Source organism: Erinaceus europaeus, chromosome 18 (assembly GCF_950295315.1).
Source record: "Erinaceus europaeus chromosome 18, mEriEur2.1, whole genome shotgun sequence".
NCBI lineage: Eukaryota > Metazoa > Chordata > Mammalia > Eulipotyphla > Erinaceidae > Erinaceus > Erinaceus europaeus.
The window spans coordinates 10025215-10050063 of record NC_080179.1 but is presented as its reverse complement, the minus strand read 5'-3'; the positions used below and the strand labels follow the sequence as shown (position 1 = coordinate 10050063).

The window sequence follows — 24849 nt, the reverse complement described above, 5'->3', positions numbered from 1 at the left end:
TTGCTGTACAGTACCCAGTATCTTGTATATAGCTGTGCTATTGGAAGCTTCTAATCTACTTGGTCTAGGCTTTTGAGAGAGTCCGCATATCAAACACGTAGCCTATCTATTAAAAAGATTCAGTTTGTCTTTTGAGAACCTTTGAGACATACAATTGATTTCCCCCTCTCATATTAATTAACTACTGATTTATATGTCTACATTTTGCTAGGAGTGTACATAAACACCATTCCCATCACCAAAGGACCGTGACCCATCCCTCCCGCCCATTCCCACCCCCCACTGGCCCAGGAAGCTACATGTCTACCCCTCACCACTGGGTTTTTACTTTGGTGCCCTACTTACAATTTGATCAGGTCCTGCTTTTAGTTTCCCTTTCAGATCTTCTAGGTCAGCTTCTGTTGATGAGTGGGATCATCCCATACTCATCTTTAACTTTCTGACTTAGTCCACTTAACATAATTCCTTCTAGCTCTGTCCAAGCTGGGTCAGAGAAGGTGAGTTCATTGTTCTTGATAGCTGCATAGTATTCCATTGTGTATATATACCACAGCTTTCTCAGCCATTCATCTGTTGTTGGGCACCTGGGTTGCTTCCAGGTTTTAGCTATTATGAATTGTGCTGCTATGAACATAGGAGTACACACCTCTTTTTGGTTGGGTGTTATGGAGTCCTTGGGGTATAACCCCAGGAGAGGAATTATTGGGTCATATGGAAGGTCCATGTCTAGCCTTCTGAGAGTTTTCCAGACTGCTCTCCACAGAGGCTGTACCAATTTACATTCCCACCAGCAATGTAAAAGAGTTCCTCTGTCCCCACATCCTCTCCAGCATTTGTTGCTGCTGTCCTTTTTGATGTATGCCATTCTTACAGGAGTGAGGTGGTATCTTAGTGTTGTCTTAATTTGCATTTCTCTGACAATCAGTGACCTAGAGCAGTTTTTCATATGTTTGTTAGCCTTTTGGATCTCCTCTGTAGTGAATGTTTTGTTCATTTCCTCTGCCCATTTTTGGATGGGGTCATTTGCTTTTTTGCGGCTGAGTTTGCTGAGCTCTTTATATATTTTGGTGATTAGTTTCTTGTCTGATGTCTGGCATGTGAAGATCTTCTCCCATTCTGTGAGGGGTCTCTCTGTTTGTTTAATAGTTTCTTTGGATGTGCAGAAGCTTTTCAATTTGATGTAGTCCCATTGGTTTGTTTCTGCTTTGGTCTTCCTTGCAATTGGGTTTGATTCATCAAAGATATCCTTGAGGTATAGATGGGAAAGTGTTTTACCAATGTTTTCCTCTAAGTATTTGATTGTTTCTGGTCTGACATCTAGGTCTTTGATCCATTTGGAGTTGATTTTTGTTTCTGGTGAGATAAAGTGGTTCAATTTTATTCTTCTGCATGTTTCAACCCAGTTTTCCCAGCACCATTTATTGAATAGAGCCTCCTTCTTCCATTTAATCCTTTGGGCCCCCTTATCAAAGATTAGATGCCCATAGGTGTTGGGATTTACTTCTGGGCTTTCAATTCTGTTCCACTGGTCTGTGTGCCTATTTTTGTTCCAGTACCATGCTGTTTTGATGATGATGGCTTTATAATATAGTTTAAGGTCTGGGAGTGTGATGCCTCCATTTCTGTTTCTTTTCCTTAGGATGGTTTTGGCAATTCTAGGTGTTTTCAGGTTCCAGATAAATGATTGTAGTGTTTGTTCTATTCTCTTAAAGAAGCTTGGTGGAACTTTGATGGGTATTGCATTAAATTTGTATATGGCTCTGGGGAGAATGTTCATTTTGATGATATTTATTCTTCCAATCCATGAGCATGGGATATCTTTCCATTTCTTGGTATCAGTTTCTATCTCCTTGAGTAGCGACTCATAGTTTTCAGCATACAAGTCTTTCACTTCTTTGGTCAACTTTATTCCTAGGTATTTGATTGATTTTGCTGAAACAGTAAATGGGAGTGATTTCTGGATGTCTTCTTCTTCAGATTTAGTGTTTGCATAAAGAAATGCCACTGATTTTTGTACATTGATTTTGTAGCCTGATACCTTGCTATATTGCCTAACAACTTCCAGTAATTTTCTACTGGATTCTTTAGGTCTTTCTATGTATACTATCATATCATTTGCAAATAGTGAGAGCTTGACTTCTTCCCTTCCAATCTGTATCCCTTTGATTTCTTTCTCTTGCCTGATTGCTATGGCAAGAACTTCCAATACTATGTTGAAGAGTAACGGTGACAGTGGGCAGCCCTGTCTAGTCCCTGATCTGAGGGGGAATGCTTTCAGCTTCTCTCCATTGAGTATGATATTGGCTGTAGGTTTGCTATATATAGACTCCACTATCTTGAGGAATTTCCCATCTATTCCCATTTTTTGTAGAGTTTTGAGCATGAATGGGTGTTGGATTTTGTCAAAGGCTTTCTCTGCATCTATTGAGATAATCATGTGGTTTTTGGCTTTGCTTTTATTGATGTGATGAATGACATTGATTGATTTACGGATGTTGAACCAGCCTTGCATTCCTGGGATGAATCCCACTTGGTCATGATGAACAATCTTTTTGATGTGTTGCTGTATCCGGTTGGCCAAGATCTTGTTTAATATTTTGGCATCTATGTTCATCAGAGATATTGGTCTGTAGTTTTCCTTTTTTGTTCTGTCCCTATCAGCTTTTGGTATCAGGGTGATGTTGGCTTCATAAAAGATGGAAGGGAGTATTCCTGTTTCTTCAATCTTATGGAATAGCTTAAGAAGTATGGGTATTAACTGTTTCCTGAAAGTTTTGTAGAATTCGTTTGTGAAGCCATCTGGTCCAGGACTTTTGTTGTTGGGGAGATTCTTAATAACGGTTTCAATTTCTTTGTCTGTGATTGGTGCATTTAGATTTTGTAGTTCTTCTTGGTTCAGTTTTGGAAGTGCATAGGTTTCTAGGAATTGTTCCATTTCTTCCAGATTCTCTAGCTTGGTGGCATATAGTTCTTTATAGAAGTTTCGCAGAATTCTCTGGATTTCTGTGGTGTCAGTTGTGATATCTCCTGTATCGTTTACAATTCTATTAATTTGAGTCTTCTCTCTTTTTTGTTTGGTGAGTCTGGCTAGGGGTTTGTCAATTTTGTTTAATCTTTCAAAGAACCAACATTTGGCTTCATTGATCTTTTGTATGGTTCTTTTATTTTCGATGTTGTTTATTTCTGCTCTAACTTTAGTGATTTCTGTCCTTCTGGTTGCTTTAGGGTTCCTTTGTTCCTCTTCCTCTAAGTCCTTGAGGTGTGTAGTAAGTTCGTTCATTTGGGCTTCTTCTTGGTGTTTAATATGTGATTGTATAGCTATAAGTTTCCCTCTCAGTACTGCTTTAGCTGTGTCCCAAATATTTTGATAGGTTGTGTCTTCATTTTCATTAGTTTCCAGGAACATTTGAATTTCCTGTTTGAGTGAGTGTCTGACCCAGTGGTTCTTAAGGAGCATGTTGTTTAGTTTCCAAATTCTATGTCTTTTAATAATTTTCCGTTTGTTGTTAAAAGTTAGTTTTACTCCACTGTGGTCTGAGAAGATACTTGGGATGATTTCAATGCTCTTGAATTTATTGATGCTGTCTTTGTGGCCTAACATGTGGTCTATCCTTGAGTATGTGTTGTGTGGATTTGAAAAGAAGGTGTATTCCAGTTTTTTGGGGTGGAGGAGTCTGAAAATGTCCAAGAGGTCTAGTCTGTCAATCTCTTCATTCAATTCTCTTGTATCTTTATTGGTTCTCTGCTTTGTTGATCTGTCTAAGTGTGAGAGTGGGGTATTGAAGTCTCCCACTATTATTGTATTACTATTGATGTATTTTTGAAATTCTTTCAATAGGTGTTTAATGTATTTAGATGGTCCCTCGTTGGGTGCATAGATGTTAATAATTGTTAAGTCTTCTTGGCTGATTGATCCTCTAATCATTATGTAATGTCCTTGCCTATCTTTTATTACTTTATTCAATTTAAAATCTATCGTGTCTGAGATGAGAATGGCTGTTCCTGCCCTTTTTTGTGGACCGTTAGCCTGTATGATAGTTTTCCATCCTTTCACTTTAAGTCTGTGTTTATCTTGTTGTGACAGATGTGATTCTTGCAAGCAGCATATGGTTGGGTTATGTTTTCTGATCCATCCCCCCACCCTGTGCCTTTTGATGGGTGAGTTTAAGCCATTGACATTTATTGATATTATGGATTTAATGTATTGTAGTGCCATTGTTCTAAAAAACAATTTGTTTACTCTGATATATTACAAGTATTATAGTGATGTTCTTGTTTATAAGAGGTCTTTTAGTACCTCTTTCAGGGCCGGCTTGGTGATAGTTGCCTCCTTTAACTGTTGTTTGTCTAAGAAGGTTTTGATCCCTCCATCTAGCTTGAATGAAAGTCTAGCAGGATACATAATCCTTGGTTGAAACCCTTTTTCATTCAGGGCTCGATAGATATCTTGCCACTCCCTTCTGGCTTTTAGAGTTTGAGTTGAAAAATCTACAGAAAGTCTTATGGGTTTTCCCCTGTATGTGACTTTTTGTTTCTCTCTTGCAGCCTTTAGGATCCTTTCTTTATCCTTACTTCTTCTCATTGTGACTATGATGTGTCTTGGTGTTTTCAGGTCTGGGTTGATTCTGTTTGGTACTCTCTGGGCCTCTTGCACCTTGATATCCTTTCTGTTATTCAGGTCTGGGAAATTTTCTTGTATTATTTCCTCTAGGATGTTTGCTTCCCCTTCCTCTCTTTCTTCCTCTGGCAGGCCAATTATACGAATGTTACTTCTTTTGAGATCATCCCATATGTCTCTGTTGTTGTTTTCAGTGTCTCTCAATCTCTTTTTAAGCTCTTTCACCTCTTTCTTAGTTTTCTCTAACTCATCCTCTGTCTGACTAATTCTGTTTTCTGCTTCTGTTAGTCTGCTTTCCCTTGCCTCAGCTTCTTTCTTCATTACAGCTATTTCAGCTTTCAGTTCTCTAATTGTCTCAAGATAATCAGTATTTTCCTTGGGGGTCTCAACTGTTGTTTCCCTAATACTGCCATTTCTTTCCTCCAATGTTGTTTTCATTTCTGTGATTAATAAGTTTATTATTGCCTGCATACTTTTCTTATCTATGGTTACTTCTGACTGATTTGTGGTTTCTTCTGGGCTCTTGTCTTCATTCATTGGGGTAGCAGTTTTATTTGTTTTTAATCTACCCATTTTTTTTTTTAATTTATGTGTTTCTCTCTCTTTTTTTTTTTAATGCTCTGTTGTTCCTCAGTTGTTGTGTTTTGAGCACAAGTAACACTGTACTAAATACCTTTATGACAATTGCACTCACCAACCTCCGGAATAACAGTAGCAACTGAAGTAAGTATTGAAGGAGTTTAATCGTTACCAGTTAGCCAAACAATTTCTCCAGTCCGTGAAAAAATAGTAACCAAATCCCAGTGAAGAAAGAGAAAAGGAAGAGAGGATAGCAAGAATAGACAGTTATGCAAATCTACTATCCAGTGTATATTCTAAGGGTAACAAGAGTGTAAAGGGAACTAGAGCAGAGATACACACGTAGAGAGTCCACTCTGGGTCAGATTTCTTCCCCAAAGTAATTCACAAATTCAGAAAGGCAAAGAAGAAAGAAGTGTATGACAAGATTAAAAAAAAAAAAAAAAGAGAGAGAAAAGGGAGAAGATAAGAAGAAGAGTTGTAATTAAAGAGCAGTGCGAGGAACTTCCCAAATGTGTATCAGTGAATTAAAAAAAAAAAAGAAAAGGAAAAAAAAAGAAAAAAAAAAAACCCTGTTTGGTGGTATGGGGTATCCTGCTAGTAGCTGGTCCCAGGCACTGCTTATGGGGGGGGGGGGGGGCGGCGGGAAGGATGTATGCTTGAAAATTAAAAGGAAGAAAAAAGAATTTTTTCCCCCTACTCTAATTCTTAACCCAAATTAAGTTATAGACACATCCTTGGTATGACCGTTATGGCCCCTTATTGGCTGGCCTGCTAAAGGCAGAAAATCCTATTGTTTACACGAGATGTGTCCGGAGCTCAAAGGCTGGCCGCTTCTCCGGGCGCCATCTTCCGGGAAACCCCGCCCTCCAGACTTTTTTAAAGGATTTCTCAAAACTGAAAACTAGCTCCAAGTCCTTTGATCCAATGAGAGCTATACTCAAGAAGTCTTTGGATCCACCCTCAGGGTCGCGGTGGACCCTCGCGACTCCCAAGAGGCAGCCCCTGAGCTAAAGTGCTCTCTCCGGGTCCTCTGCCCGCCGCGCTCTGCAACCGGCGGAGGAGCCGCCTTCCCGGGCGGGCGGAGGACAATGCCCAGCGCACTCGCCTTGCCTGGCGCCGCCTGGGAATTCTGGAGCCCCGCTAGTCCGTGTCACCTTTGCTCTAATTGTTAACCCAAATTAAACTGTAATCACTTCTTTGGTGCCCCCCCCCTTATTGACTGGCCTGCTAAAGGCAGAAAATCCTACCGTTGCCGACGATGCTATCAGAGCACTCGCTGTCAGCGATTTCTCAGGCCGCCGCCATCTTACCTCCTTCCATAATTTTTTAAATCAATATTAAATCACTACTAATAAAAATATCGATTTGCCATGATCCTTGGGCATCAGTAATTGAGACAAACAGGAGCTTTGTCTTTTGTTTGGCTACTGTTAATAAAACTATAATCATGATCATTATTGTCAGGAAATTACTTAACACTGAGGATGAGGGTCCTACCTAATGTAGCAAAGGGGTAGGAGTAAAGGAAGGACCCAGTGGGAAGAGCTGCATTACACATGAAATACAGGTTATGGGTTTCGAGGGCTAGAAGGTCTAGGGTCGAGGAACTTGGAAGAAAATTCTTAAATACTTGTCTTCATGTTTGTTCATCCTTGGGGCAAGCGTTGACTGAGAAATAATAAATGTGGCAAAATGTAAAGTTTTCCCCCACTAGTTGAAGAGATCAAGTCATATAATCTGGGCAGAATACTGTATATAATTATTTTATGATACTGTGTGAACAAGACTATTAAGAGTTCAAAGATGGGAAATGCATTCACTAAATGTTTCTGGAGAACATTCTGTGAGTATGCCAATAAACAATAAAGAAAAAATGTGCAAAAGAGGAGAGTGGTCAAAGTACAATGTGAAATAATAATTTTACCAGTAACATGTACATCAATAGAAAGAATTTACCAAAAAAATGGCAAAAAAAAACCCATGTTTTTTTCTTTTTTTGCCTCCAGGTTTATTACTGGGGCTCAGTATCTGCACTACAAATCTGCGGCTCGTGGTGGTCTTTTTTTCATTTTATTGGATAAGACAGAGAGGAGGGAGAGACAGAGAGGGAGAGAGGGAGATAGACACCTACAGACCTTCTTCACCACTTGTAAAGTGACCCCTCCTGCAGGTGGGGAGCCGGGGGCTTTAACTGGGAGCCTTGAGCAGGTCCTTGTACTTGGCACTGTGTGCCCTAAACATGTTTTCTCTTTGGCACAATGTGACTTAAACTACATTAGAAGGGAGTATTGGGTCCATGTACTGCCATAACTCAAACAAAACCCCATAAATCTATTTCAAGATTTATTAAAATTAGATTAAGTGGGATTTATTTTCATTTTAAATCACAGTGTGTTTAGCTCCCTAGGGTTAGGGCTGGTAATACCTAAAAGCATTTATTAAGTACCAAGGCTTGCATATTAAAGAGTGAACTAAGAATGACATAACCCCTACTTTTTATTAGTGATTTAATAATGATTGACGAGATTGTGGAATAAGAAGGGTACAATTACATACATTAATTATTTCTCCTTTTCTTTTTGGCTTATCTCACTTAACATGATTCCTTAAAGTTGCATCCAAGATGAGGCAATTTGAAGTGGGGTTGTGGCTAGAGTTAGAGGCAATAATGCCCTTTGTTGATGACTTGGAGGGGGAAAAAAAAGCAATATGCTCTGTGGAATGACAAAAATTAAAAAGATGCGACAGTAGAGCTAGAATCTAGGATCCAAACTGGATCCAAATTGATTCCTACACGATTAGCTCTTTATTTTCATCTTATGGCCAGGAAGAAGACATATAGTCATTACTTACTCATTTGGTTTCCTGATAAAGTCATGTGTCACTGAATGACCTCTGGGTCCATGACATCACTATAAATGTTGATAGACTAACCCATGAAGCTTGGGTATGTAGTAGGTTATAACATCTAGATTTGTATAATTACATTATTTTTAAATATATATATTTATTATTGGCTAAAGACAGAAATTCAGAGCAGAGGAGAGATAGAGAGCAAGGTAGACAGAGAGGAGACACTGCTTCACCACTCATGAACCCCCCCCACAGGGGCTTGGTCATGGGTCCTTGAGCACTTGAATGTGAGTGCTTAACCAGGTGCACCACCACCTGGCCCCTATAATTACATTCTGTGCTTGAATAGCACTGAAATTGCCTAACAGCCTATTTCTCAAAATGTAGCCCCAGTATTAAGTGATGCATACCTATACATTCCTAAATGTTTAATTATTTTTCTCCCATTCCCTGGTAAAGTGGAGGGACACTTTCTGTGGAGAGTTCAGTTGTCATAGGATAACTGAAAGATATTTACACGTTACACTTCAGATTACACTTCAGACAAGTGATTAATATCAAATATCTACAAGGACCTCCTATAGCTCAACAAAAAGAAAAAGAACAACCCAATTAAAAAGTGGGCAGGAGATATGAATAGACGGTCCTCTAAAGAAGAGATACACATAGTCCATAGACATATGTGGAAATGTTTTAATTCACTCATCCTCAGAGAAATGAAAATCAAAATCACATTGAGATTTCACTTTACACCTGTGAGGATAGGCTCCATCAACAAAACAAGAGAAGGTAAGTGTTGGAGAGGTTGTGGAGAGAGAGAAATTCTACTACATTGCTGGTGGGAGTGCAAACTGGTACAACCACTATGGAGAACAGTTAGGAGTATCCTTAAACAGATACAAATGGAAATGCCATATGACCCAGCAATTCCACTACTAGGCATATACCCAAAAGATATACTAACACTAATTTGAAGGGACATGTGTACCCCTTTATTTATAGTGGCTTTATTCACAATAGCAAAAACCTGGAAACAACCAAAATGCCCTCTGACAGATGCCTGGATAAAAAAGTTATGGGACAAGAGATGGTATACTTTAACAATGATTCTTTAGTCACAAGCAGGCCACCCCATTCCCTGGGGCCTTATTCAGGGAGCTCTGGAGTTCCCACATAGACATGATGGGCCTAGACCTCCAACAGAACCCTCTGGCCACTGTCACTGGTCATCTCCATCAGGATCAATATAATGGACCCCTTTGGGGGCCCCTATAAGACCTTGCCCTCAATGTGTGTAAATAATGGTAGGGACTGTTCCATTCTCCAAAGGGAGGCTGGACAACATACTCTACCTACTACTTAAAGATGATGGGTCCTGAAATTAGTGCAGCCTGGAGTGTTCCTAGCCATGAACACAGAATGTGAGCTCAGACCTACAAGGATGCAGAGGTTACATAGGCTCCTATGCTGAATATGGGCCCCAGATCAAACTGGTGGGGGTTACAGTTCACCATATTTAAATACTTTCCCCATATTTGGGAGCTACTCTCTTCCCTGATCCAGATTTCTAGCCCTTTTTCCGACTATGACACCCTCTCCCCAGACAATAACCTGGGTCCACCTGCATATCAGATGTCAGGAAAAGGCAAAAACTAGTAAAGTCATGGGCCCTCTGGAATACACCTAATACAGGCCTACTAACTTTTTCCAAAACAGAGACCCCAATCTTCATCTGCAATATTCATGCCTTTGGTTCATGATTAGTCAAAACTTTGTTCTGCAATATATTTTAACTCTTTATTAGCCATCAGGTTCTAGATGATACCATGATGCCAACCAGACTTCCCTGGACAGACAACCCTACCAAAGTGTCCTGGACCCTGCCTCCCCAGATCCCTACCCCACTAGAGAAAGAGAGAGAGGCAGACTGGAAGTATGGATCAACCTGTCAACACCCATGTTCAGCAGAGAAGCAGTTACAGAGGCCAGACCTTCCACCTTCTGTACCCCACAATGATCCTGGGTCCATACTCCCAGAGGGATAAAGAATAGGAAAGCTGTCAAGGGAGGGGACTGGATATGGAGCTCTGGGGGTAGACAATGTGTGTAAATGTACCCCTCTTATCCAACAGTCTTGTCAATGTTTCCATTGTGTAAATAAAAAAAATGAACTTTGTGAAAAATTTTATGGGACATCTACTCAACAGAGTAGTATACAGCAGTAAGAAGGGATGATATTATGTTCTTTGGGATATGTGGATGGAACTGGAGAAGATGGTGCTCAGTGCAGCAAGTAAGGAGGTGAAGGGCAGCTATAGAATGGTTCCACTCACTATAGAGCCCCTACTTCCCCCAGTCCTGGAACCCTTGGATAGGGCCCACTTTCCCGTATGCATCTCCCAATCCAAACCAAATAACATTGCATCTGCCGATCACAACCTAACCAAAGCAACGATTGCTACCTCAACATGCTTCACCTCAGAATGTATCCAGAGACTTCACGTGTGGAATGACAACCCTTCAGCTTCATTACTCGGGTTCCATATGCCACCAGGATGCTGGCTAGGCTTCCCTGGATTGAAGACCCCACCAATGTGTCCTGGAGCTCAGCTTCCCCAGAGACACACCCTACTAGGGAAAGAGAGAGGCAGACTGGGGGTATGGACCGACCAGTCAACGCCCATGTTCAGCGGGGAAGCAATTACAGAAGCCAGACCTTCTACCTTCTGCAACCCTCAACGACCCTGGGTCCATGCTCCCAGAGGGATAGAGAATGGGAAAGCTACCATGGGAGGGGGTGGGTTATGGGGATTGGGTGTTGGGAATTGTGTGGAGTTGTACCCCTCCTACCTTATGCTTTTGTTCACTAATCCTTTCTTAAATAAAAAATTAAAAAAAAAAAAAAAAAGAATGGTTCCACTCAGATGAGGAATATAAACAATTGAATATACAAATGCGAATAAAACAAAATTTCAACCTATTTTCAAGACTGTGGAAGAACTATAGTGGTTATCTATGGGGGCGGGGATGGGGACACAGACCTTTGGTGATGGGGTGGTGATAAAAATAAAAAATAAAATAAAACATATAACTAGGAATTAATAATTACTACTATAAGCTCTCTGTAAAGTCTAATAGAGAATTCATTTGGGAAGAGCTTTTGGAAAAACTGATTCTAATGCCAGTCTCATAACTAATGGCAATTTATGAAATGCTGAATAGCAGACGGTATGTATCTTAACTGCCTTTTTAAATAAATAGATCAACCTCCACTTATTTTTTTTAAGTTTTTTTCTTTTAATATTTATTTATTCCCTTTTGTTGCCCTTGTTGTTTTATTGTTGTAGTTATTATTGTTGTTATTGATGTCAGTTTTGTTGGGTAGGACAGAGAGATGGAGAGAGGAGGGGAAGACAGAGAGGGGGAGAGAAAGACAGACACCTGCAGACCTTCTTTACCACTTGTGAAGCGACTCCCCCTGCAGGTGGGGAGCTGGGGGCTCAAACCCAGATCCTTACGCCGGTCCTTGCACTTTGCGCCACGTGTGCTTAACCTGCTGCTCTACCACCCGACTCCCTGCACTCATTTTTTTACTGTTAAAATTAGTCAACACTGATCATATAGAAGAATCTGAGAGGACAAGAGAGCTGTTTCTGACTTGTCTAATTTATTTTACATTTAGCGTAAGAAGAACCTTGGCCACAGTACCTGTGAACAAATCCTGAAGCATATCCCATGAGAAAAGTACATGGTAAGGCTATGCATCTATATTTGTTTTGCAGGGTGAACAGAGAGGGTGAGGGAGAGTACAGGAAGTAGAAAATCGAAACCAACAATTTCTCTAATGTGAGTCTCTTAAACATTACCTTGAGTTGTACTTTTATTTTTGACAACAAAATGAACGAGTCTTTAAGGAACGCTTTCTTATACCATAATTGTGCACATCAATATCCATTGAACCTTATTTATTTGAAATTCTTTTGAGCACAGAAATCATGCCCAGGTTGTTTTTTGTGTTTTTTTTTTTAATCCATATAGAGCTTTACTATAGGTTTTCAAACTGTTATGTGGGGAAAAAATCTGTTCATATGTTTGATAGATATGGTAGCAAATAATAGAAAAGGTTGAAATGATCTAGAAGGTGGTTCAGAAAGAGTAAGGGTTCTATTTCCAAAGAAACAGTTTGAAAAACAAATTTAAAAAAAATCCACAAACACTTAAAATTCATAAATTGTATCTGGCCATCAGTTAAGCATCTGTGAATTGTTCACAAAATATATAGTCCTCAACAGAGGAGTCTAGATTTCATTATTTGTAGGACACAGAATAACAGTTTTTAAATGTTCTAATTATAGATATAAATTGCATTTCTTAGGTAGAAGAGAACTGTTGGATAAAAGAAAACAACTGCTTTGTCTAGTATGTTAGTGTGTCAATGTTTTATTTGATTTAAATTAAAATATATTTTCATTGTTTGTATGGGATGCTTTTGAGAAACTCTAATTTGTGAAAGGAAAACACCACAGAAGGCCAATTTTATAATTTAAATTTTCATGCCCAAAATGTTCGGAGACTTATTAAGTAATAAAATGAATGGCCGAATACAGTTTTAACTTCTTTCCAAAGCCAGTGAAATGACTCTGAATTAATCTCCAAAATCTGAAAGAAGAAAGTAAACTCTTTTAATGGAAAAGTATGTAATTTGAGAGGTTATAAAATTCTGATGGGCGGGGGTTGGGAGCTAACGGTTTAAGCACACGTGGCGCGAAGCGCAAGGACCGACATAAGGATTCCGGTTCAAGCCCCCGGCTCCCCACCTACAGGGAGTTGCGTGAAGCAGGGTCTGCAGGTGTCTCTCTTTCTCTCCCTCTCTCTGTCTTCCCCTCCTCTCTCCATTTCTCTCTGGCCTATCCAACAATGACGACATCAATAACAACAACAATAATAGCTACAACAATAAAAAAGGGCAACAAAAAAAGGGAAAATAAATAAATACATGGGAAAAAAAAAAGGCCTCCAGGAACAGTGGATTCGTAGTGCAGGCACCGAGAGCCAGCAATAACCCCGGGAGGAAAAAAAATTCTGATGGACATGGCAACTGCATTCTAGTGTGGCTTCAACTGGTTCTAGACTGTCAGAATAAGCATAATCCCTTCCCACACTGATAAACACGGATTTGGAAATGGCATTCCATTCTTGAGGCAGACTTAAATAGCATGCTAGCTTATTATTGTCTGGAAAATGGTGCCAATAAAAAAAATTAAAAGCAAAACTAACAATTTGGCTTAAATGTTAAAGAAATGAAAACTTTATCTTGCCTCAATGTCAATCATTTTTGGTAGGGTGAACAACTAAAGCAATTTAGAGGCAAGTCCTCAGAGTGGACTTCCTGACTGGGGACATGGTGAAGCATCTGCTTTTATAATGGATTCCCAGATGTTGAGGGCTCACTACCCAGGCTCAAGAAGGGTCAGAATTAAGCAGGAGTGTTTTGGTCATTCTCTCTCATTAAATAAATAAATAAATTGATTTTTTTAAAAAAAAAAAAAGAAAAAGAAAAAGAAAGAACTCTGTCATTAACACTGTTCAGGATCTGCAGTTAAAAATCAAGGTGAAACTAAGAACTTTAGGATCTAGCTATATTTATACTACCAGGATGCTGTTTTTTGAGAGTCTTAGAGAGGAGAGGGTCTTTGGGTTTTGGTCTTCCTTTGTTATTAGTGGCCTTTATTATCCTTATGTCATTAATGTCAGCAAAAATTATATAGAGTTTTGTTGGCAGGACACTCAAAGCTAATGTACAGAGATCAAGACAGAGGTAAGGATAAACTAATAACAATATTGTTATCAGAATATAAGAGGAAGAAACCAGCTTACGTCTAAGAAATGCCCTCTGGCTGAAGATTTTGCTAGAGCCATGAAACTATCAAGAGTTCTCCATGGTTACCATCTTACAGATAAGGGGGTGAACACTGTGGGAGGAGGGTCATTAGGAAGGAAGTGTCTTGATCTCATTCTTACAGCTTTTCTGTGAAAGGGTTTCATAATGGTTTGTTTTCCTAAAGGAAATTATCAAAGGAAGGCGCTGAGGCATTAGTAGCTCAGTGAATGCATCATATGGGAGGGATGGACTAGAATGGTTGAATGGGGGGGAGGGGCAGGAGATATTCCAATAAATGAAATGAAAAGGAGTTATGGCTCATACATTTTGAATATTTATATTGATATAAGTATTTACACTATGTGTTTTCTCCTAATCACTACTTTAGCTATACTCTACAAATGGATGTTCTAAGTTTGATTTTACTTAAATTCAAAATATTTTATTTTTCAAGACTTATTGTACCTATTGATATTTCATGTGAGTAACAGGGAGAACAAGAAGGATAGATAGAAACCAGAGCACCTATCCAAAGAGATCTGTATACACCTATGTTCATAGCAGCACAATTCACAATAGCCAAAACATGGAAGCAACTCAAAATTCCAGTGACAGATGAATGGCTAAAAATGTAGTGGCATATATATATATATATATATATATATATATATATATATATATATATATATATAACAAAATACTACTCAGCAGTTAAAAATGATGTAGTCTGGCTTGAGGGGATGTTTATGCAAGACAACTTCATGTCTGAGACTCCAGAGGACTCAGGTTCAATCCCCAGTATCACCTTAAGGTAAAGTTGAGGTAAAATCTCTGGTAAGAATATATGATGAAGTTATCTTTTTTGCCTCACCTTGGCTGGAATTTGAAGAAAGCCTGTTAATTGAGATAAGTCAAAAAGAGAAGGACAAATCCTAGATGATCTATTCATAGGTGGTGCTTAAGCACCAAGGACAGAAAGGGAAAACACAAAGTGAAACTTGGACTGGGTTGGGATGCCTTGCGTCATGCAAAGTACTCTGGGAAAGAGGAGAAAGGAGAAATGTGGGGAAGGCACTGGGGTCCTATTGCATGATGGCAAGAAAGCACCCAGATTGGAGGTGAGAGTGTTCTGCATTCAGCTCTCATAGGGAGAAGAGAAACTTCCTATATGTCAACAACTGTACTGTAAACAATCAACTGCTCAAAATGATTAAGACAAAAACTAAAAAAAATAAGTTTGAAACCTGAGAGAAAACAAACAACAACCAGACTATCACTCTGGCATGTGGAATAAGGATCAAACTCAGTACCTCAACCTTGCACACCCAGCATTTTCCTGTTATGCTGTCTCCAAATCTACATTTTAAAAATTTCTTTAGTTATTTCCTCACTTGACCTAAGGATTAATTCAAAAGACTTAGTTTTATAGGAGTTTCTAACATAGTGCGGTTTGTTTGTTTGTAAATCAGTCAGAGAACTTTTATTGGTATATCTGTTATCTGTTTCCATCTCTTATTTTCAACTTATCTATGTTCTATATTTTAAATAGGTTTTTCATAGATAACCATATATTTCAATATATTTTAAATGTTTACTGGTGCTTATCTCACTTTTCATTATCCCTATCTTGAATGACCTCACTCTGAAGAAACAAAAAAAAGGAAATCAGGGTAAAACCTGGCCTATCTCTGCTCTATTGCAAGAGATACCAGGCCTCGAAAGGGGACAGGCAAAAGGGAAGGGTGTAGGGGTGATGTGCCCTAGTGGAGGGAAACTCAGTTGGCAGTGGGTGTGAAGTGTAGCTGCCTGTCACTGGGAGATTAGAAACTGTAAAGATGTGACAACCATCTTGCAAATCACTCACCTCTCCCTCCCATAAAGTGATTTTTAAAAGACCATCCAACCGGTGGGTGCAGGTGCCAGCACTCCATGGCCATGTCCACAGAACTCTCTCTCTCTCTTTTTTTTTTCTTTCGTTTGTTTTCTTTTAACTGCCTCATATGGTCTTGTCACCTACCCATGAAATTGCTTTCTAAGAATTCCAGTTTTTTTTTCTCCTAATCTTATGTAGGACATTAAATAGAAGACTATTTCCTACTTTTAGAATTATATACACATATAACCATCAGGTAGCTATTGAAATGAAGACAAGTTTAAAACAAGTCACTCCTAGAAATTCAGGATTTCCTTTTCTTTGTTTCATCAGAGTGAGGTCATTCAAGATAGGAATCATGAAAAGTGAGGTAAGCACCAGTAAACATTTAAAATATATTGAAATATCTGGTTATCTATGAAAAGCGTATTTAAAATATAGAATATAGATAAGTTGAAAATAAGAGATGGAAACAGATATGCCAATAAAAGAAGCAATATCTGTGAAGGGTCTAGGAAGCTAGGTAAAGCAAAAGGAGAAATTAAATTAGATAGGATTGAAACTGTCGCCTCAATTAATCAATGCCACAGAAATCTCTCAGGAACGAAATGATTTCGGAACTAGTAATAGATGTAGGCATGACTTAGAAAAGAAGAGAAGGCAGGACCATAGACAAGTTGAACAAATACACACAAATTTAGATAGTTAGAGAAATAATAGTCAACCTATATCTGTGGCCTTGGGAGAACTACTTTCTTCCCTCAACAAAGAGCCAGAGCATCTATTGAAGAATGCCTTTCAGGAATGACTTGTCATTGTTCTTCATTGTTTTCTGACCTTAATTCATGAAGGTCTAAGGAGTGATTAATATAGTAAATGCTGTTTACTAGAACATACTCATCTTCTCTATAATCAAAACCTTAACATGGAGAGATAGTGTTTTCCTTTCTCCTGGCAATTGTGTGCATTGAAGATGTTTCATCTGAGTAAGTAACTCTTCAGGTAATGCTAGTGGTTTGTACCTGGATGGTCCCAACTATTTTCTTTGAAATCAGACCCAATATTCACACATTAAATCTACCAACTCCATTTTTCACTAGGGCTCATCACTTCTCTGAGTTTCAGAGGAATTTGGAAGCCACTCCCTGGGATTCCACTCTCAGAGGACTTGCTTAACTGGAAGGGTTATGAAATAAATATCATCGGGAGTCGGGCGGTAGCGTAGCGGTTAAGTGCAGGTGGCACAAAGCACGAGGACCGGCGAGAGGATCCCAGTTCAAGCCCCCGGCTCCCCACCTGCAGGGGAGTCGCTTCACAAGCGGTGAAGCAGGTCTGCAGGTGTCTGTCTTTCTCTCCCCCTCTCTGTCTTCCCCTCCTCTCTCCATTTCTCTCTGTCCTATCCAACAATGAAGACATCAACAACAACAGCAATAATAACTACAACAATAAAACAACAAGGGCAAAAACAAAGGGGAAATGAATAAATAAATATTTTTAAAAAATGAAATAAATATCATCAACTGCAACTCCTCAGATTTCATCTAGAGCCTCTCTCTCAACTTTGCTATGTGGCTGGGTTTCCTCAAGAACATCTATCACCCCGATTTATTCTCTTCTTGAATAAATCTTTGTTAACAAGGAGAAGTTAGATGTCTCATGAATTCTAAGACCTCTCGAATAATGACTCAATGCCTGTTGCGCTTGTAATAACATGCCTTCACTGAATCTGATTTCTCAAACTGTTCAATAACACCTTGTCATAGATTTTCATTGCAAAAGACTTTATAGTACTACATTATTTCTAGAGAACTTTTCTTCTTCCTGTTGATTCACAGTATGGAAATGAATACTCGAATCCTAGCAACTTGCCACATGAAACACACCTTTTTTGGTGTTGTCAAGTATTTCATCACAGACCTGAAACTCTGACAGGACTGAGATCATGTGTACCCCATAATGTCAAGTTTTTCTTTTCTTTTTTCCTTTCTCTCCCTATCAAGTCCCATTTTTTAATTGATCTATAATTTGCTGGAAGAATAGATAATTTTCAGTAGCTTTTATTTTCATTTTTGGTGTGTAGCATTGAAAAGAAACCAGTTGTTACTATCAATATTTAACTTAGAAATATTCTTAGACTAATAAACTAGCTTAGTAAGTAGTTGTTTTTTTTTAAATTTTCTACAGTGAGTTTTCCAACACTACATATATAGTTCTTCTATCTTCCAACTCTCAATAACTTTTGATTCATTCATCTTGACAAGTCTTAAATGATCATCACTCTGAAGCACATCAGCCCAAGTAACACCCGACTTCCAGGTAACAAAATCTGTAACTTTGCCTTCATAGCAAACCCACCCCAACCTTAATGATATGAACAGTCCCTTTCTTCATTATATTGTCTTACAGCAGTTTTGGGGAGATCAGATTATACCTGGAGGCTGACATTGCAGCTGCCAGATGTTGGCTACTGCTGCGTACACTGAAGACCCAGTTGGGCTGGATGGATAATTGCATCACTCTCATGGATGGCAGTTGACACAAGATGCCAACTGGTAGCTCAGTCAGTGTGAGAGTCAACCAGAGTAACTTGAGTTGACTCTATATAGGCCTTGAGGCCCTCACAATACTGGAAAATTCTGCTAATTGGGCTTGTAAGATAACAAGGGAACAGTTCCATATAGTTCCCACCACTAGAGCTCTGTGTCTAATGGGTAGTGGAAATTATGTGGAATTGTGCCCCTCTTATCCTATGGTCTTGTTGATATTTTTTATTTTATAAATAAATTTTAAAAATTGTAAAAAAAAAAAAACTTTCCTATTCCTTATCCTTCTGATAGTATAGATGAAAATTCTTTTTGGGGTGCAGAAGGTAGAAGGTCTGGCTTCTGTAATTGCTTCTCTGCTGGACATGGGCGTTGGTAGGTTGATCCTGTCTTTTTCTTTCCCCTGGTAGGGTAGGGTTCTGGAGAGGTTAGGACATATTGGTGAGGTCCTCTGCCCAGGGAAGTCAGGATGGAATTATAGTATCGTCTGCAACTAGGTGACTGAAAGGAGGTAAAATGTAAGGCAGGACAAATTATTTAATAGAGAAAACAGGAACCCAGAGGTAGGAACAAAACAGATGAAATTAGGGGTCTTCATGTGGGAAGAAGCTAGGAAGTGTATTTTAGGTCTGTTCCAGGGGGTCCATGACTTCAGTAATTTTTTGCCTGAGCCTAATACCTGACATGCAGGTAGGCTAAACATGCTGCCTGGAAAGATGGCACCAGAGTTAAAAATGCTTCTTAAAAATAGCTCATGAGGGGCCAGGCAAAGGCATGTCTGGTAAAATGCACACCTTGTAATGCAAGAGCAACTCAGGCTCATGTCTCCAGTCCCCACCGACTTCAAGGGAAGGTTCAAAAGTAGTGAAGCAAAGCTGCAGGTGCTTCTCTTTCTCTTCTCTATCTCTCCCTTGCTTTTCAATTTCTGTCTCTATCCAAAGTAAATAAATAAAATAGTTAATTAATTAAACAACTCACAACACCAAGTGTGAGAGTTCACATCAACGAAGAGCTGCATTGCTGTTTTTGACATGGCCCACAAATTGTACAGCGTCATTCTTCCTGTCTTTTGTAGTTATTATTAATATTGTTGTTATTGATCTTGTCATTATTAGATAGGGCAGAAAGAAATAGAGAGAGAAGGGGAAGACAGGGGGAGAAAAAGACACCTACAGACCTGCTTCACCGTCTGTGAAGCGACTTCCCTGCAGGTGGGGAGCCGGGACTCGAACCGGGATCCTTCCGCGAGGTCCTTGTGCTTTGCGCCACCTGCACTTAACCCTCTTCCTGTCTTTTGTTAATCAAACTCTGAGCTCATCCAGATGCAAGATGAAAAAATATACTCAGCTGACAATGTGAGAAATGTCTAAAAAAGCTGCAGCCACTTTTTCATAACCCTGCACAAGTATCTTGCTATTTTCCTTTCTCTTGTATGTCAGTCTCTATGATAATGCTAGAATCTAAAAGATATGCATGTGTACATATAAAAGGTCTGCATTTAAAACGATTTGGGGGGAATGAAAGGGAAAAGAGTCTGCGGTGATACACCAGTGAGGCCTCATGTAGATTTTCTACCCCAGGAATCTTCAGGAAGAGAAGAGATGCTACTACCATTGGCTCCCTTGTATGACATCAACACTCACATGCCCCAAGGCAAACACTCGCTTGTGTTCTTTCCCGCCCCCCCTTTTCACTTCTTGATTAGCCTGGTGGGCAGATGGTGAGGACTTCCATTTTGCTAGAGTTCTTACTTCACTTTGGAAAATAGTCTGGTTCTGCATGCTCCAAGGATGTGTGGAGTTCTGATAACCTTGTTGCAGGTTCACTTCACATATGGCAAGTAAGTGACCTGAAACAAGTATGAGTGCTCTCCAAGTGCTCTTATTCCAGGGAGCCGATTTGCTGGGATATCATCCAGCTAAGAGTCTTCCTATACTCTGTGTCAGTTTGGGTGTCAAGTGGAGTGCTTTCATTTTCGTGAGCCACAGGACACAGAGAAGGAGCATCATAATATAGACCACGATAAAATACTTAGACTTTGAGTTAGTATGATTTTCAGTTAATACACTTTTTTATACCTCAGACACAATCAGAAATGGAAATGGGACCAAAGCTTTAAATGTGCTTGTTATTGTTCCTTAACATCGCTACATAACAAGTTGTCACATTTCTAAGTGGAAATAACATCTGAGAAATGTCAGGCATCTTGTTTGAATCCCCTGAAACAAAACATTTCATGTGATGGATGTATAGTGATGCCAAGGCATTTATCTGCAGCCAGAATTTCATCCTTTAAAGACCTTGTTATGGCAGCACAAAAATACAATGAGTTTTGTTTAGAGTGTCAGTCTTCCATCTCTGGGCTAAAAGGATTAGGTATGAATTTGACATCATTACGTAAGACCATGAAAATGTCTGCTTCTTTTGTCCTTAGAAGTACTTCATGGTGTTTCATAAAGAGCCAAAAATATTAATTGGATTAAAGAAATCCATTCAGAGGATCATAAATGTGAGCTTTGGCAGGCATTTTTAATTTATGTTATTATTTATTTAGCTCATAAAAATCATGTACTTTATAAGCATAATCATTTGTTGGATGTGACAGGTTGCTGAGAAGATTTTAGAGTGTGATGCTTAGAAACATGGTCTTTGAACTCAGTAAGGTTTTGGGTTTAGCTTGTCTGGCTCTTAAGTATAACTAGAAACATTAATTCACCTCTCTAATTCATTTTTCTTTCATGATACATGGAGATCAAAATATTCACTCCCAGCATTGTTTTGTCAGATGAGACACAGGTGTGATTTACTTAACTTTGATTGGCACAGACTAGGTATGATTATCAAGTGAGAGAAGAGAGAGCATACACTCTGTTTTTTTAATTTTTTATTTTTTATATATTTATTTATTGTCCCTTTTGTTGTCTGTGTTGTTGTTTTTATGTTTGTTGTAGTTATTGTTGTTGATGATGTCGTCGTCGTTTTTCAATAGGACAGAGAGAAATGGAGAGAGGAGGGGAAGACAGAGAGGGGCAGAGAAAGACAGACACCTGCAGATCTGCTTCACCACCTGTGAAGTGACTCCCTTGCAGGTGGGGAGCTGGGGGCTTGAACCGGGATCCTTATGCCCATCTTTGTGCTTTGCGCCACCTGTGCTTAACCCACTGAGCTATGCCCGACTCCCCATATAGAAATTATTGTTGGAAACTATGTGATTGTTGTTAATGTCAACTTATTAGATGAAGGGATTTTGAAACAGGAACAGAACATCAGGAAACATTTGGAGAGTTATACTTTGAGAGGCATTTGTTTCCTGTACATACGATATAACAGAAAGTCAAAAACATTTCCCATCTCCTGCTCTCCTCTTTGTCTCCACTATAATTATACTTTTGAACTTCCCTTGCTACTTCTGTACCCAAGAGTTAGAGATCTGTCATTTGGAAGAGCTCGGCTGTCTACCAGGTGAAACTGTTGGAAAGTCACCAGGCCACCACAATGTCACTGCAAATAGCTTAGAAGTATTTTTATGTTGTCATGGGAGGAAAGCCCAATGTGATACAAAAATAAAAGTGGACATTCCTAAGGAACAAAAGTTGGTGAAGGAGTGAAGAAACAGATTTAGAGTTAGGCAAAGTCTTCCTTCCCTTTTCAAATGAATTGGTACAGATTTCCTGTGTTTAATCTTTAGGCTATCTGGAAGAAACAAATTATATAATGTAATGCAATCATCTTGTCATTACTCATTAGAATACTGATTTCTTTTATTTAAGACTTAGTTCTAAAATACTGTTGCTTAAAAATAACATTCAGGGTTAGTCACATATACAAAGAAATGGGTAATCCTTGGCCAATTTCTACATTGTTCAGTGCTTTAACAAATTTCTCTTTTACCTGGAGATCTGTTTTAAAAAAAATGCTAACACCCTTCAAGTAACCTTTAAAATATTACTTATGAACCTATGTACCTTGATAAAATGTTTCCTGTTTTTCATTTCCCCAAGGCTAAAGTGACACAATTATTAGCTTTCCATAGGGTTAAACAATAACTACCTATGCTTAACTTTGGGAAAGAATGGAAAACAGGTATACCTTGAAGCTCTGTATTTGTAGAAAAAAAAATTCCCATACTTCAATTCTTTCTTATTTCTTTTGTAGGAAAATCACAAAACTTAAAAGACTTTTACATTATTTCTTCTGCCTAATAAAGTCTTTTCTGTTGTCTGTAGATATTTAGTGGGCTAACCTCTCAACTTCTACATAGTAGTAGTTGCAGTATGTCAAGGGATAATGTCAATAAATAAAGGAGATAAAAACCCGTGTCCTCATGGAGCTTTTAGTCTAGTGGGGTTGGGCTAGAGACAGAAGATGAGCAGTAGTAACTAGAATGTGGTGAAAAACAACACAAGAAGCAAATAGCAGTGATTAGCAGGTATGGGCAGGGTAGATGAGATGGTCAGAGAAGGACTCTAGAATATGACTTTTAAGGAATGATGTTAAAGAGGGTGGGGGGCTGTCATATTTTAAGGAACAGTTAACAGGGAAAATGGAAATACTTAAAGGGAGAATGGACAGGCAGAAGAAGAAAGAGGCCAGTCTGATAGCATATTGTAAGGACTTTGATTTGTATGTCACTATACTGTATGGTCATTACTAATAGGAAAGGGGAAGCCATTACAGGTGTGTCTATATCTTTTGTTTACCTCCCAAAGGTTATTCTCCACCCCTGTCTACCCTGTTCTCTGGTCTAGGGAAGCTATATTCTGATTTTTCCCCATGACCAATCACACTTCTTTCTTTTAGCTACTTCGTTCTTTTTCCTGTTAAAAGGTTTTCTCTCTGTCAAAAAGAGGCAGAGACCCAGCTACCTAGTTTCTCTGAATTAGTAATTCTCAGAAATGACCTGAACCTGTATATGCCAGTGGGAGACACCTATGAAGATGCAGCTTCCATGACATTACTCGACATATTCAAACAGCACGTCTGGGCTCCCAAATTTGCATATTGGACATGCTTTCTTTAACACTTTTTTTTTTTACTGTGAGATTTAGAAATTGAATCCTACCTTATATAAGCAGAACCCTTTTATTATGTCTCTAAAACATTTACATCAAATATTGAGATGGGAACTACGAAAAAAGAACTAGCCTGGATTTATTATATTTTGACTGAATATATTCTGCTACACTTTCATTTCTATTTTTACTTATTTATTTATATATTCGTTTACTATTAGATAGAGACAGAGAAATGGAGATCAGAAGGAAAGATAGAGAGGGAAAGAGTCTGAGAGACATTTTCTTCTCTGCTTCACAAATAGTGAAGCTTTCCCCCTGCACGTGGGGACCAGGGGCTTGAAACTGGGTCCTTGCTCACTGTAATGTGTTCAATTAACCTGGTAAGCCACTACCTGGCTCCCATTTCTATTTTACTCATTGCTTATAAAAGATGTTTTGAAATAGTCTGTAAAGCTCTTGTCAGTTTGTACCATGTGGAATTCAAGGCCTTGTGAGAAAGTATACAGACTGTAGGATAATGCCTCTGTGTGTGTGTGTGTGCACAGTACTCACTTTATTGGCATCGACATGTGGATATTCCTCCATGCTGAAGCATTTCCAACCATATGCTTAAGTGATACATGTGCCTCCAAGTTGTGAATAAACACCATATTAAGAACTATGTTTTTGTGTTCTTCAGGGTGTTAGCTCTTAATGTTGAGATTTTCTCAGCGGTATGAAAGGGAAATGACCATGACTTAGATTTTCATAGAATTTATGATGATAAATCACAAAAGACTATCAGAAACAAAGAACAAGAAAAAAGCACTGTTATGTACTATGCAGATAACAGCAAGTGTCTACCTGGGTAGCTGAATAGAGCTCATACAAATTGATTTGCTCGGCTTCTTACTAATAACTTTTATTTCTTTTTTCCTAGTGGAAAGGGTGTGCTATTTGGCCGAGGGATCTGCATGGTGGATTTGGCCAAGACCTCATGTTAAACCTGCCTTTTGAGCTGGACTGGCTCCGATGGAATCTTTACAGTCTACTCTGGTTGGGCTGTGTTTATACCAAATGCTCAAAGGCATCTACTTCCTCTCAAATATTAGGATTTTGCAGCTGGAGTTAAAAATACATCCAGAGGGATAGCAAAAAACTGAAGCAACTGGTACATACATTTAAAGAATATGAGCAGAAAAACACATGAATCTTTAAGTTACTGTACTGCTTTCATAAAATATTTGCACAATTTATCAAATCACATTTAATAAATGTCTGGCTGAATTTCTACCTCCTATCAGTTGGGTTACTCTTTAATTCAATATGTTAAACATGAGTGAGTTTTTCGAAAGATTATGGGATTTCTACTTTTCAAAAATAATTGTGCAACTTTATTTACTAGTGGAAGGGCATACAGTATTAGAACTCTAGATATTAGATAACCAAGTGTTTAGTGATAATATGACCTTGTCAAAATCAGAAAATTAGTTTATATTACATGT

General features: G+C 38.8%; 1 long non-coding RNA gene across 1 annotated transcript in view; it reads left to right on the top strand.

Moving 5' to 3' along the window:
• LOC132534311 (uncharacterized) overlaps window positions 1-24619 on the top strand; it is a 59770-nt gene extending 35151 nt beyond the window's left edge. Inside the window, exons 2-3 of the long non-coding RNA XR_009546034.1 lie at window positions 11736-11804; window positions 24285-24619. This is a non-coding gene — a long non-coding RNA (uncharacterized LOC132534311). The remainder of the gene's footprint in view (window positions 1-11735; window positions 11805-24284) is intronic.
• The last annotated feature ends 230 nt before the right edge of the window (window positions 24620-24849 follow it).